The sequence below is a fragment of the Callithrix jacchus genome, chromosome 8 (assembly GCF_049354715.1).
Source record: "Callithrix jacchus isolate 240 chromosome 8, calJac240_pri, whole genome shotgun sequence".
NCBI lineage: Eukaryota > Metazoa > Chordata > Mammalia > Primates > Cebidae > Callithrix > Callithrix jacchus.
The window spans coordinates 125,108,326-125,121,004 of NC_133509.1; the positions used below are offsets into that span (position 1 = coordinate 125,108,326).

General features: G+C 45.1%; 1 pseudogene; it reads right to left on the reverse strand.

Annotated features, from left to right (window-relative positions):
- Nucleotides 1-926: 926 nt before the first annotated feature.
- LOC100410489 (ceramide synthase 2 pseudogene) lies at nucleotides 927-5,974 on the reverse strand (annotated as a pseudogene).
- Nucleotides 5,975-12,679: the final 6,705 nt, after the last annotated feature.

Below are 12,679 nucleotides of genomic sequence, written 5' to 3' on the forward strand. Positions count from 1 at the left end.
AGAAGCAGCACAAAGAAAGATCTGTCCCCAGTACAGCTCCCACTTTTTGGCAGAGGTAGAGTGAGGGTCACGTACACCCTCCCACCCTTAATTCATTTGTGTCATAGAGGAAAAAAGTTAAAAGTCAGCTCAGCTTTGGTTTCTGGCCCTAGTTAGGGAGCTTAAGAAGGTGAGCCTTGGTCCAGCTTTGACAGAATGAGGCCCACAGATGGGACAATAAGGCACAACCCTGATTCTGGAGGTCAGGGAGTCAAAGACAAACAGCTAGGGCCTAATTCTCAGAATAAGGAATGTGAGTTGCAGCCTTTACCCCCAGAGAGCTGAGGGAGGGCCTCAAAAGCAGTAGAAAGGATGACTTGGAGGATAGAGAGGAAAATATGACCATCCCCCTCGAACAAAGGACAGAACCAATCTTCCCCTACCTGGGATAGGCTGGTTAGAATTTGATTTACAGGCAACTGGGTGGCCAGGTGCAGTGGCTCACGCCCATAATCCCAGCATTTTGGGAGGTCGAGATGGGCGGATCATCTGAGGTTGAGAGTTTGAGATCAGCCTGGCCAACATGGTGAAACCTTGTCTCTACTAAAAATACAAAATTAGCCGGGTGTGATGGTGCACGCCTGTAATCCCAGCTACTCAGGAGGCTGAGGCAGGAGTATCGCTTGAACCTGGGAGGCAGAGGTTGTGGTGAGCCAAGATGGTACCATTGCACTCCAGCCTGGGCAACAAGAGAGAAACTCCATCTCAGGGAAGAAAAAAAAAAGGCAACTGGGTGACCAACAAGGAGGGAGGATGCGGAAAAGTCACCCATCTTTCTCCCCAGAGCTTAAAGTGACCCTATAGCGTGGAGAGGAGGGGGTTGTGGTGGTGGCAAGGGGTAGTTCCTTGGCTTTATGCATTAATCTGGGAGGCAGCTGGAATAATGTTCAGTCAGTCTCAGGATGGTTGTTATTGAGGATGGGGTGGCCACTGGCTAGGGGCCGGTTCTTTGCTCCTCCCCTGGCTACAGCCTCCTTCCCCTCTGAGCTCTCTGTTTCTTCATGGCCACTTTGTTTATCTACTACCAGCTTTCCAGTTATGAACTTGTGGGCCATGCGCACAAGGAGGCAGGCCCAGAAGATATGCAGCAGCTGTAGCACTCCCATCATGGAACTGAAGAGGTAATAGCCAAAGAAGGCAGGATAGAGCTCCAGTGAGTACACCAGTGTGCAGTGCAGGATCCAGAAGGGCAGGGTGACCAGTCGGGTGATGATGATAACAATGGCGAAGACGATGAAGATATTGTTTCAGGTGTTCTTCCATCTTCGTTGATGCTAACAGGTAAATCAGAAGAGTCATGCAGAGCCATGATGGGAGTCCCAACTCGGATGTAATTGGCAAACCAGGAGAAGCTGAGGAGGAGGATGGTGGCCACATGGTGGATGATCTGTTCCTTGAAATCCTTTCACTTGATGTCAGAGGCAATGCTGAAGAACAGGGACCAGTAGAAGGAAAGTTCAACCTGAAAGTCTGCCAGTTTTGAGTGAGGTCCAGAATAGGAGAAGACTCAGCAACAGGTCCAGGCTGCTCTGCCAGTTGGGCCCTGCGACCCAGCAGATCTGATGGTGCTTGAGGTGTCAGTGGCAGATAGGGATGCTGTTTGGAGCCTTTGCAGACTCCCATAGGTGAATCATAACAGAGGCCTCTAGGAGTTTGGAGCAAGGCCCTGCCATCTTCTGCAAATAACTACCTTCCTCTTGAGAAACAGCTCTTGGCCTGTTACTGGCTTTGGTGGAAACGGAACATTTGACTCCGGGTCATCAAGTCACCCTGCAGCCTGAACTGCGTATCATGAACCGGGCGCTTCCTGACCCATCTAGCCACAAAGTGGGTCATGGGCAGCAGCATTCCATCATCAAATGGAAGTGGCAGATACATAATTGGGCTCGAGCACAATCCCTGACTGAAGACACGATTCAGTTACATGAGGAAGTGGCTCAAATGCCCATGGTCTCCACTCCTGCCACTCTGCCTTCTCTCCCCAAGTCTGCACCGATGGCCTTATGGGGCATTCCCTATGATAAGTTGACAGAGGAAGAGAAAAGACTAGGGCCTGGTTCACAGATGATTCTGCATGATATGCAGGAACCACTGGAAACACAACGATTGTGTCTGCCACCAGGAGACGCAAGAATGATTCCATTAAGCCAGAAGTTAAGATTGCACCTGGACACTTTGGGCTCTTCCTACCTTTAAGTCAACAGGCTAAAAAGAAAGTTACACTGCTGGCTGGGGTGACTGACCCAGGCTATCAAGATGAAACCAGTCCACTACTCCACTGTGAAGGTAAGGAAGAGAATGCATGGAATATACGAGATGCTTTAGGTTAGTATCACCATGCTGTGTGATTAAGGTCAATGGGAAACTACAACAGCCCGATCCAGGCAGGACCACAAATGGCCCGGACCCTTCAGGAATAAAGGTTTGGGTCACTCCACCAGGAAAAAGAAAAACCATGACCTGCTGAGGTGCTTGCTGAAGGCAAAGGGAATACAGAGCGGGTAGTAGAAGAAGGTCGTCATCAATACCAGCTACGATCACGGGACCAGCTACAGAAACGAGGACTGTAATTGTCATGAGTATTTCCTCCTTCTTTTGTTAAAAACATGTTTGTGCATGTCTACATTTGTACTAAGAAAATATCTTCATTTTATTTCCTTTTTCTTTTCTTTTTTGTTTCTGTTTTTGTTTTGAGATGGAGTCTCGTTCTGTCACCCAGGCTGGAGTGTGGTGGCATGATCTCAGCTCACTGCAACCCTCGCCTCCTGGGTTCAACTGATTCTCATGCCTCAGCCCCCTGTGTAGCTGGGATTACAGACATGCACCACCAGGCCCAGCTAATTTTTTTATTTTTAGTAGAGGCGTGGTTTCACCATGTTGGTCGGCTATCTCCAACTCCTGACCTCAGGTGATCCACCCGCTTTGACCTCCCAAGTCCTGGGGTTACAGGTGTGAGACACCTTGCCCGTGGGAAGTAGAAAACTTCCTTTTTAAAGTTTTCTTTTCTGTTAGAGAATAAGTGTGCTAATAACTTTATTAAGCCCTATCCTATGTAGCTGTTAAACATGCCATGCTCACAGGCACGTAGTACATTCTATGTCCTTGTACTTTAACCAAGATATCTGTGCTGGACATGTTCACAGGTATGTCCCAGCTCTCCATTGCTTTTACCTGTTTAGGAAAGTTTTACGTTTTTAGCCAATTGGATTTTAGTTAGATTGTGAGGTCTGACTCTAGGCAACAGAAATCAGACACAGCAGTAAGGACAACCCCAGATGCATGAGGGATAAATTTGTGTGTTTTCCTTTGTTCGTTGTACTCTCGTGGCATGATGGCTAGCGAGGGTACCCTTCCTGCAGTCCAGGAAGTAAAAATCGCATTGCTGAAAGATCCTTTGTCTCAGTGCTGATTTTTCTTTGCAGCACTGAGCATCTATTTTCAACATCTATTTCCAACATTGCCCAACCTCCTTTTTCCTTGAGCATGCGATTTAAGATTTACTGACTTCGTGTCAGCATTTAAGCATTGTTAACTTTGTGTAATAGCATTTGGGTTGGGGATTGGTGTATCCCCGGTTGTACGAAGGATAGTTGTATTATGTTAGGCATAATTCTGACCTTATTATGGTCTTTATTTGAAGCTTGTGTATGCTCTCAGGAGATGTGTATGGGTTTAGGTTGACAAAGGGTGGACTTGTGATGGTGAATACTGAGTGTCAACTTGATTGGATTGAAGGATGCAAAGTATTGGGTATGTCTGTGAGGGTGTTGCCAAGGAGATTAACATTTGAGTCAGTGGGCTGGGAAGGGCAGACCCACCCTTAATCTGGGTGGGCACCATCTAATCAGCTGCCAACATGGCCAGGATATAAAGCAGGCAGAAACACGTGAAAAGACCAGACTGGCTTAACCTCCTGGTCTACGTCTTTCTCCTGTGCTGGATGCTTCCTGCCCTCAAGCATCGGACTTCAGGTTCTTCAGCTTTGGGACTTGGACTGGCTTCCTTGCTCCTCAGCTTACAGATGGCCTATTGTGGGACCTCGTAATCACGTGAGTTTAATACTCCTTAATGAACTCCCCTTTGTGTGTGTGTGTGTGTGTATTCTATTAGTTTAGTCCCTCTAGAGAACCCTAATACAGATGGGCTTATTGGCTCATAACCCCATCGTAAGTCATCCTAAGTTAGGCATTTGTATACCTAACATAGGGTGGAAAAGGGGAGTGGGGAGAAAAAGCTTCTTTTTTTTTTGAGACAGAGTCTTGTTCTGTTGCCCAGGCTGGAGTGCAGTGGAGCAATCTCAGCTCACTGCAACCTCCACCTCCTGGGTTCAAACAGTTCTCTGCCTCAGCCTCCCAAATAGCTGGGATTACCGCCACTCGACGCCACACTGGGCTCATTTGTGTATTTTTAGTAGAGACGGGGTTTCACCATCTTGGCCAGGCTGGTGCTGAACTCCTGACCTTGTGATCCACCTGCCTCGACCTCCCAAAGTGCTGGGATTACAGGCATGAGCCGCCACGCCCAGCCAAGAAAAAGCTTCTATTGGAAGAACGATTGTGTTTCTTTAGAAAAGACAAAAGGGCTATAGGAGAACAAATGGGAAATAGAAAAGTTTGTGACCGTTTATGCAGGAGTGAGTAGTCTTTCCATTTTCTTCATGGCCATGAAACTCCCCCAGAGTGGAGATTTTTGGTAGATTTACTCTTGGTCTCTATCCTGGGAGTAGGCCCAGCCGTGAAGAAGGAATTTCTGGCAGCTTCGTTTCCCAGAAGTTGCTGCTTTTAGTCAGATAAGGGAAGTTCCAAAAGGGCTTCTTCTGCATCTGTTGACTCTCAAATGTCTTCATATAATCTTCATAATCAACCAAAATAATCTTTATACCAGTTCTGGGGTTCTGAGTAGTCGCCACCATGTTTCAGCTGAGACCTGAAAGTTAAGCAGGAGGAAGGCAGGCAGAGATGTCTCCAAGTACAGGTTTTCTCTGCTCAGAGCTGGCTAAAGCATTGAGCACCTGGATGGGAAGTGGAGTTTAAGATAGTTCCCAGTCCGGCAAGGTGCGGTAGCTCACATCTGTAATTTCAGCACCCTGAGGCCAAGGCAGGCGGATCACCTGAGGTCAGAAGTTCGAAACCAGCCTGGCCAACATGGTGAAACCCCCATCTCTACTAAAATACAAAAATTAGCTGGGTGTGGTGGCAGGTGCCTGTAGTCCCAGCTACTCAGGAGGCTGAGGCAGGAGAATTGCTTGAATCTGGGAGGCGGAGGTTGCAGTGAGCCAAGATTGCACCATTACACTCCAGCATGGGCGACAAAAGCGAGACTTCATCTAAAAAAAAAGATACATCCTACTCCTAAAACCCTTTGGATTTCCTTGAGACAGAAGGGAGATAAAAATTAAAATTGGGGCTCAACACTGGACCTGGAGCCAGAATGTCTGAGTTAGACCTGACTGCACATCAGCTATGTGGTCCCAGACAGGCCATTTAATGTCTCAGCCCGGATTCTCATCCGCAAAATGGGAGTGACACTCCAACCTCAAAGCACTGTTGTGAGGTCGGATGAGCCCATCTAAGAGAGCAGACAGCGGGCATTCAGCAAGTTTAAGTGGAATCTAAAGTCTGGCTTTAGCTCATCTCTTGGGATCAAGTGCTCAAGACAGGTTGGAGGTGGGAGGACTGGGGTCCCATGACATGGAGTGGTCTGGCTCCATCCTGGCAGTGCCAGTCTCTCTCCAGCACGGGTGGCCAGGTGGGGCCTGGACAGAGGGAGGGAGGGTAAACCCACAGACGCAGCCCTGTAGACCTGGCTTTCAGCAGGATAGAGGCCAAATACCAAGCAACTCGGCCAGAGAGCTCAAGGGCCACGGTGAGAAAGAGTAGGCCAGTCCGAAGAGCGGGTGGGCAATGCGCGTCAGGTCCGAGAGCACCCAGGACATTTGGAGACTGAGGGGCAGACAGGTGCTCCACAGAGCACTTCTCATCCCGGGAGGAACCCGCACCTGCGCGGTATTTGGTTTGCGGCGCTCTCTGCTGGTGAGTGTCTGAATTGCATGCGTTTGTCATAACCCGGGAAAATAGCACCATTTTTCATTCATTCCTTCTTCACAGGATGCACTCAGTCACAGGCAGCCTGGGCGCTAAAGCTGAGATTAGTTTTGGTGGTAAATTACCAAGCCTCAGGTCATTTTACCCAAATACTTTATTTGAAAAAAATATTCTTTTAATAAACATACCTGCCAGGCACTGTTTTAAGTACTTTACAAATGCCACCTAGCTTTTTATTCAAAGAAGTTATGTGAGTAGGGTCTATTAGTATACCCATTTTACAGATGGGGACACTGGCGCCAGGGCTCACCTGCTGACATGCCATGCCAGTGGCAAGCGGGGGGCAGGAAGCCTGGCCTCAGGGTGCCTGCACTTCACCATTCCAGTACCTGCTCCTCTTTTTCTCTTTTTGATGTAACAGCTTGATTGAGGTATAATTCACATACCATACAATTCACCCATTTAAAACACACAACTCAGTGGTTTTTAGTGTGGTCACAGGTGTGTGCAACTATGACCAGAGTAAATTTTAGAGCATTTTAACCACTCCCCAAAAAAGCCCCTTTCCCATTTGCACTCACTCCCCACCCTCTCCTTCCTACCTCCAGAAAACCACTAACCAACCTTCCTTCCTTCTTTTATGACTTTCTTTTTCTTTCTTTCTCTTCCTTCCTTCTTTCTCCTTTCTTTTTTTCTTTTCTTTCTTTCTTCCTCCCTCTCTTTCTTTCTTTCACAAACTGTGTCTCTGTTGCCCAGGCTGGAGTGCAGTGGTGCAACCATGGGTGACTGCAGACTTGACTTCCCAGGCTCAGGTGCTCCTCTTGCCTCAGCCTCCCAAGTAGCTGTGTCCACAGGCACACGCCAGAACACCCAGCTAATTTTTGTATTTTGTAGAGATGGGGTTTCACCATGTTTTCCAGGCTGGTCTCAAACTTTTGGGCTCACGGAATTTGCCTGCTTTGGCCTCTCAAAGTGCTGGGATTACAGGCATGAGCTACCGTGCCTGGCCCACCAATCTACTTTCTGTTCTCCATGACTTCACTTAATCTGAACATTTTATATGAATGGGAGCAAATAACGTGATGTTTTGGGACTGACTTCTTTCACTTAATGCAGTATTTTCAGGGCTCATTCATGTCATGTATGCATCATATCTCACTCCTTTCATGCTGAATAATATTTCCATGTATGTATATACCACACTTAATAATTATGAATATTATTACAGCCTTTAAATCAGATCATATGATACAGAAATTTCACTCCTACGTATATACCTGAGAACATTTAAAGCATGTCCTCCCAAATCTGGTATGTGAAATTTTATAACAGCATTATTCACAATTGCAAAACAGAGCAAACAACCCAACTGTCCATCAATCAAAGAACGAGAAGCACAGTGTGAGGACAGGGAGCCTCTGCTCTTCAGGGAGACCTCAGGACATAGACAGCAGATTCAACAGAAGCCACCCATAGTAGGCAGGAAGCTTCTCCCTCCCCAGACTGCTGGGGGTGGAGGTGGGTGGAAGGTAGGAATAAAATCCCTCTTATTTTGTACTTTTTCTTACTCAGTGTTCTGACCTTTAAAAACAATAAAGGTAACAGTCTAGGAGTTTCTCAAAAGGTTAAACAGAGTTACCATATAAGCCAGAAATTCCACTCCTATGTATATACCCGGGAAAATTGGAAACATATGTCCCCCCCAAAACTTGCATGTGAAATTGTATAGCAGTATTATTCATAATTGTTATAATCCCAGGTTTTCAGATAAACTCAACCGTCAACCAGAAAATGTTTAAATTTTCCTATAGCCTGGGAGACCCCACTTTGAGTTGTCCCACCTTTCTGGACCAAACCAATGTATTTTTAACATGTATTTGATTGATGTCTCATGCCTTCTTAAATATATAAAACTACGTAGCACCCTGACCACCTTGGGTACATGTTCTCAGGATCTCCTGAGGACTGTCATGGGCCACGGTCACTCGTATTTGGCTCAGAATAACTTTCTTCAAATATTGTACAGAGTTTGACTCTTTTCATTAACAATAATCTGGCACCCAACATGGGGCCTCTGAGAAGACTCAGGACCCTGAAGGAGTTGCCTGAAACTGGAGCAAAGGTACCAGCAGGGGTCCATTGAAGCCTCATGAGTCTGAGCTTCTCCTGTGGTGGAACCGATAAATCCTCCTGAGCCCCAGACCTCCCGTTTTGGTTGATGGTCTTTGATTTATTCTGAGCTGGTTTTTTTCTTTCTCTCTCTCTTTTCTCCTAGGGAATTGGTTAAAATCTTAGTTTTAGTTTCATAGGTGCATTCAAAAGGATCTTTATCCATTGCCTTTTCTCTCAAAATTAAACTCAATTGGCTTGTCTGTGGGCACTGTGTGTGAGGAATGGAACTGCGATTTTTCATTAACAAATGAGAGACTGAGTTGCTCAGCTCCGAAGAGAAAGGGCATTTTGCTCCTCCCAGCCGAAAGGCACCTTGGAATGACTGGGGCCTTGTGGGAGTGTCTGGGGGTTGACCCCCCACAATGTGCAGTGGCTCTATAGAAAACTCCCCAACAAATATTAATTTTAAAAGGCTCGTCCAGGAAATGCATATAAGGGCTGATCACCGGCCTTTGAAGCCCTCTTAGGAGGTGATAGACCTCGGAAGAGAGAAACTGAGACACATAAGAGGGTGAAAATGACTCAGTGGTGACACACTGTGGAGTCCTGCCCACAAGCAGCATGTATCGGCCATCAGCCCACACGAAATCTTAGGCCACAGGTCAGCTCCCTTCTATTTTATTTTATTTTATTTATTTATTTTTGAGACAGAGCCTCACTCTGTCACCCAGCCTGGAGTGCAGTGGCATGATCTTGGCCCACTGCAACCTCTGCCTCCCAGGTTCAAGTGGTTCTCCTCCGTCTCCCAAGTAGCTGGGATTACAGGCATGTGCCACCATGTTGATATAGGTCAGAGAACCCTGACCTATACTAATTTTGTATTTTTTTTTCTTCTTTTTTTTAAATTAAAACAATTTTTTTTGGTGCTGTGACTTGGATACGAGTTTTTGTATTTTTATAGAGACGGGGTTTCACCATGTTGGCCAGGATGTTCTTGAACTCCTGATCTCAAGTGATCTGCCCATCTCAGCCTCCCACAGTGCTGGGATTAAAGACATGAGCCACTGGGCTTGGCCAAGTTCCCTTAAAAAAAAAAAAAAAAAAAAAAAAAAAAGATGGGAAATACCCCTCCAAAAAAGAGGCAAGGCAAGGCAAGCAGCCCCCACAGTCACCCAGCAGGGTTTTGGTTTAATAAGTATGGCCTCTTTACTTGAAAGTCTTTATGTAAATAGGAATACCTTACTAAAGTTGACCTAGGTCTAAGTTTCCAAAATGAAGAACTTTTGATATTCCTGAATTGGTTTTCTGGAGCTCTAGATTAGAAAAATTAGGCTCCAAAATCAAAGAAAATGAATGGGAATTGTACTTTAGCTGGTACCTAATCATCAAAAAGAGGGAATAATAAGCTTTCCTTATTCCAGGAAGGTAATTAAAAGTTTTTTGAAATGGTCTCAGAATTAAAGAAACTAGTAGAGGCCACTTCTGAAATGAGGAAGGCTCCAGAAACTGTCTCGCCTTCTGCTCCTCCTGGCTCTCTTCTCTCTGAAGTTCCTTGTCTGGACAATTTCCTCTGTCTTCCTCCTTCTCCGACTGTCTTACGTCCAGCCACAGGGGGACCAGAAATAGCTGGAGAAAATAATATAGTAGTTGCTCCTTTTAGAGTAAAACCCACAGGCAGAGGGGACCCTAACATAATATATGCCCCCTGGGCCAAATCGGAGTTAAAGGCCCTGGTATCTGCATTCCCCAATCCAAATGATGATCTCTTTGGATTTGCTAAGGAATTCCAATTAATGCTTAAGATTTATGATCCAGGGTTCTCTGACCTATATCAACTGATTGAGTTTCTGGTCCCCAAAAACAAAGCTGAAGAATGGTGTACAGGAGCAGACTGGAAACAGCCTTTAGAAGATTTTGACAAGATAACCATAAAAACCCTAGAAGAAAACCTAGGCAATATCATTCAGGACATAGGCATGGGCAAAGACTTCATGACCAAAACACACCAAAAGCAATGGCAACAAAAGCCAAAATAGACAAGTGGGATCTAATTAAACTAAAGAGCTTCTGCACAGCAAAAGAAACTATCACCAGAGTGAACAGGCAACCTACAGAATGGGAAAATATTTTTGTAATCTACCCATCTGACAAAGAGCTAATATCCAGAATCTACAAAGAACTTAAATTTACATGAAAAAACCCCATCAAAAAGTGGGCAAAGGATATGAACAGACACTTCTCAAAAGACATTTATACAGACAACAAACATATGAAAAAAGCTCATTATCACTGGCAATTAGAGAAATGCAAATCAAAATCACATTGAGATACCATCTCACACCTGTTAGAATGGTGATTATTAAAAAGTCAGGTAACAACAGATGCTGGAGAGGATGTGGAGACATAGGAATTCTTTTACCCTGTTGGTGGGAGTATAAATTAGTTCAACCATTGTGGAAGACAGTGTGGTGATTCCTCAAGGATCTAGAACTAGAAATACCATTTGACCCAGCTATCTCATTGCTGGGTATATACCCAATGGATTATAAATCATTCTACTATAAAGACACATACACATATATGTTTATTGTGGCACTGTTCACAATAACAAAGACTTGGAACCAACCCAAATGTCCATCAATGATAGACTGAATAAAGAAAATGTGGCACATATACTCCATGGAATACTATGCAGCCATAAAAAAGGATGAGTTCGTGTCATTTGCAGGGACATGGATGAAGCTGGAAACCATCATTCTCAGCAAACTAATACAGGAAGAGAAAACCAAACACTGCATGTTTTCACTCATAAGTGGGAGCTGAACAATGATAATACATGGGCACAGGGAAGAGATCATCACACACCCACACACCAGGGTCTGTTGGGAGGTGGGGGGCTAGGAGAGAGAGAGCATTAGGAGAAATAGCTAATGTAGATGACGGGTTGATGGGTGCAGAAAACCGCCATGGCACGTGTATACCTATGTAACAAACCTGCACATTCTGCACATGTATCCCAAAACTTAAAGTATAATTTAAAAAAATAGAGGATTTTGACAAGATAGATGCAACTGGAAGAGAGAAATGCAGAGAGCTTTGCAGTCGCCTCTGTGAAACTATACCACAGATGCTCCCCAAGGTTATAGATTGGGCAAAGATCAACAGTGTAAAATATGCCCAAACGAAACCATGCCTGACTTCTGTATCAGGTTTGAAGAGACACTCAAACACTTTTCAGGAATCCCTCCTGAAAACTGTGAACATGGCAGAAGTAACACCTTATTAAATTCTGGGTTTATTCCAGGTTTGGACAAGGAGTTAGCAACTCTAATGAAGAATAATGTGGCTTGGGCTTCCTTGCCCACTAGCCACCTAGTCACCTTAGCTGATCGATTGTCACAAACAATCATTAGGAAAGAAAAGGAAGCAGTCTCTAAAATTATGAATTTATAACTAAAACAACTTAGCAACCAAGTTTGGAGTTTGCAAGGATCCCATGGTCCCCAGAGATCTAAGTGACCCCAAGAGGAAGCAATTTGCCACTATTGCAAAAAGAAAGGACATTTTTAAAAAGAATGCAAAGAATTTAAATGGGTGCTGGCACAAAGTGGGCAAAGGGCCCCAGAGGAAGGCACCAGAACAACTCAAAAAATCAGAATAGGCATGCTCCGAGGGAACAGAAGGTTTGTCCCCTACTTCTGACTGATGCTTCAGGAGAAGTAGAAATATCCACAAATGGGGAAAACACCGAAGCCTCGTCAACACCGGCACTACACAGTCTGTTTTAACCCTACCTCGATTAAAAACCCTCTCCCTTGGAATAAAGAAAAAGTCCAAATGGTAGGAGTTTCAAACTCTCCTATTATAGGCTTCGAATCAAATCCCCTTCCATTTCAATCAGGAAACCTATTGGGACATCATATTTTTCTTCTAGTAAATGGAGCCCCCATACACCTGCTGGGATGGGATTTCCTAGAGACCCATAATGCCCACATCTCATTTTCACAGAAGGGAGAAATGATTCTCAACTTGGGAGATATAGAAGACTTACGAAAGCCCACATGTAATATTGGTAATATTACGCTTGGAAAAGTTAATCAAGATTCTGGACAGGAAGAATTAGAGCCTTTCTTATCTAAGGTACCAGACTCCTTATGGGCAAGCTCTTCCACAGATATTGGGAGAATTAAGTCAGCAGTTCCTACAGAGGTAACCATAAAGCAATCCCTCTGCCAAATGTAAGGCAATGTCCCCTTAGACCTGAAGCGTTACTAGGAATCAAACCAATTATTTAGGACTATTTACACAAAGGACTCATCCCTGCACCAGCCTTTGCAATACACCAATTTCTTCCAGTTAAAAAGCCAAATGGGGGCCAGGTGCAGTGGCTCACACCTATAATCCCAGCACTTTAGGAGGCTGAGGTGGGCGGATCACCTAAGGCCAGGAGTTCCAGACCAGCCTGGCCAATATGGCAAAACACC